This window comes from Molossus molossus, unplaced genomic scaffold (assembly GCF_014108415.1).
Source record: "Molossus molossus isolate mMolMol1 unplaced genomic scaffold, mMolMol1.p scaffold_m16_p_9, whole genome shotgun sequence".
Classification (NCBI taxonomy): Eukaryota; Metazoa; Chordata; class Mammalia; order Chiroptera; family Molossidae; genus Molossus; species Molossus molossus.
Window position 1 is genome coordinate 55,951,807 of NW_023425403.1, and position 3,203 is coordinate 55,955,009.

Consider the following 3,203-nt stretch of genomic DNA (forward strand, 5'->3'; position numbering starts at 1 on the left):
GCCCCGCGTGGGACGCGCCGTCGCGCGAGCCCCGCCCCCTGACGATTGTCGCCGAAGGCGAGGCGAGCATTTCCGAGTTCACGGGCTCTTTCCGCCAGTCCCTGCGCCCCTCCTGATGCGCAGGAGCCGCAGCCCCTTGCTTCCGCTAAAGTGCACTTTTGCTTTCTGGTAAGATGCCAACACCTTAAGAATGAACCTATTACGTTGGGTGCGAAAGAAATCATGTCTCGGCATGAACTTGCTGCTTTATTTTCTAGGAGCTGTTTTTGTTGGGCAGTTCCAAGTTACAGCAGAGACCCTAGGGTCACTTGCCTCTCTGAGCTTAGCTTCCTCATTTGTACAGTGGAGATAACCACACTTTATAAAGTGGTTGTGAGGCGTACAAGAAGAGATAAATTAGGCTTTGATAAGTGGAAACCTATGCTTAATATAGGCCTTCATGTGCCAGGCGTTTTAAATGCGTTACATTTGTTAACAGATGTTACTTTTCATTTTAGGGATGAGTACGCTAACGTCCAGAGGGTAAAATTGCCCAGGTCACACAGCTAGCAGGTGGCAGAGCAGGAGTGTGCAGAATCCTCGCACATAACCAGTAAGCCCACGAAACCCTAGTAGGGAAAGCTGTCGCCCTATATGGTACAACAAACTGTCGCTGCCCTTTTGAACAAGCAATAACCTATGAAAAGTGAAATAAAAACATTTTCTCCACAATGGTGACAAAAACTATAAAATATTTGGGAATCAAATTTAACAAGTTGCAAGATCCTTATAATGAAATCCCTCAACCTTTGGTGAAAGGTAGAAACAAGAGCTGTGTAAATAAAAAATGCATGTCCTTTTTTTGAGTGAAAAATCAGTGTAAAAAATATGCCAATTCTTCCCAACTCAAAGTACAGAATAAGCACACTTTCCATCAGAGTCCCAAATTCACTTGAGGATGAGTTACAATTAGCTAAATATTTTTCAATGTTATGCGAAAGATCACATAATTTTGAATTATCAAGAAAACCTTGAAAGAGAGTAGTAGTAAGCATTTGTCCTTTAAAATAATAAAAACAAACAAAGGTATTAGCACAGAAATAGGAAATTTATCAGTTTAATAGAAGGATGATCTCTTCTTTTACTTCAGATACATTTGAGTAACATAGCATTTAATAATTTAGAATGAATAAAATTACTCCATTATAGTAGAAATACTTTTGTCATTCTATTATCTATATTATACACATTCATACATACACACACACACTCATTTGGAATGATGCCCATCCAATGTTAAAGATAGTTTTTCCCAATTAGTTGGTATATTGGTTTCCTAGAGCACCACACACTGGTGGTATAAAATAACAGAAACTTGCCTGGCCGGTGTAGCTCAGTGGCTGAGCATCGACCCATGCACCAAGAGGTCACCAGTTTGATTCCTGGTCAGGGAGGGCACATGCAGGAGGTAGCCACTCCATGTTCTCTCTCTTCGATGTTTCTATCTCTATCTCTCTCTCCCTCTGCCTTCCTCTCTCTCTAAAATCAATAAAGAAAAATAAAATAACAGAAATTTACTCACAATTCTGAGGTCCAGAAGTCCAAAATCAAGATGGCAGCAAGGTTGGTTCTTTAGGAGGGTTTGAGAGAGGATCTCTTTAGCGCCTCTCTCTTAGCTTCTGGTGGTTGCTGACCATCCTTGGCATTCCTGGACATTCCGTGGCTTCCACTCTAGTCTCTGTCTTCACATGTTATTTTCTATGTGTGTGCCCTATTATAAGGATGCCAATGATCAAATTAGGACACATCGTAATCCAGTATGACCTCATGTTAGCCTAATTACATATGCAAAGACCCTCTTTCCAAATAAGGTCACATGCCCGGGTCACATGAATTTTGGGGGGTGATACTATTCAATCGTCTACAGTTGAATTAAAAAAAGTTTTTTTTCTTTATTGATTTTAGAGAGAGGAAGGGAGAGGGAGAGAGAGCTAGAGACATTGATGAGCGAGAACATTGGCCACCTCCTGCATGCCCCCTACTGGGGATTGGGCCCACAACCTAGACATGTGCCCTGACCAGGAATTGAACTAGTGATTGCTTGGTGCATGGGTTGATGCTCAACCACTGAGCCACACCAGCCTGGCTACAGTTGAATTTTTTAAAACTTTTTTCTTGGTATTATTTTTTATGTCATTAATTCATTATAATAAGTATATGATATTTTATGAAAAGAATAAAGGGATGTTTCTTTTAAACAGTGCAAGAATGTGAAAAATGTCACAATCTTATAATAAGGATATGCTTTAATTTAGTAGGGGAAGTATGGTATATTAATAAATGCTGGAATAATTACAATACAGATATTAAAAATAAGATGCAATTAATTTAGTTTTTGCATCATAACAGGAAATAAACTAAAATAAATTGAAATCTAAATATATGTAAAAACTTAAAGTATCATTTTTAAATATAATCATGTAAGACATAAAAATATGAAGCAGTGGTTCTGCCTCTTGGAGATTTGTTTTAAATACAAAATCCTATTCCCAGAGGTTCTCATATATAGTGCTTGGGCCCCAGAATCTCCATTTAACAAGCACTCCATGTAATTTATCTTGTAGACATTCCACCAACCATAGTTTGCAAAATACTGGTGTAAATGAATACATTAATACATTTATCTACATAAATAAAAGAAGACTTTCGATTCCAGGTCAGGGGCACGTACCTGAGTTGCAAGTTGGATCCCTGGCCCTGGTTGGGGTTATTCAGGAGACAACCAGTCAATGTTTCTCTCTGTCATCCATGTTTCACTCTCCCTCCCTCCACTCCTTTCTAGATTAAAAAAAATGAACAACAATGGAAAAATATCCTCCAGTGAGAATTAACAACAACAAAACAAAACAAAAACATACAACCTAGTAAAACAATTTAAACGTTGCTAATTCCCAGGGAAATACAAGTTTAAGTAACAATGTGTTTTCCTGTAATTAACAATTATTTAAAAATTAATAATAAAGTGTCAATAAGGTGAAGGGGAAAGGCCTTGAAGACAAACATCCATATATACTGTTAGTAGGAGTTTAACACAACCTTTTTAGGGTGCAATTGTACATGTCTATCAGCATTTTTAAGTATAAGAATAGAAAAAACATAATTTGAATGAGTAAACATGGAATCGGTTACCTATTTTTCTTTAGGAACCTTAAAACATTGCTTCT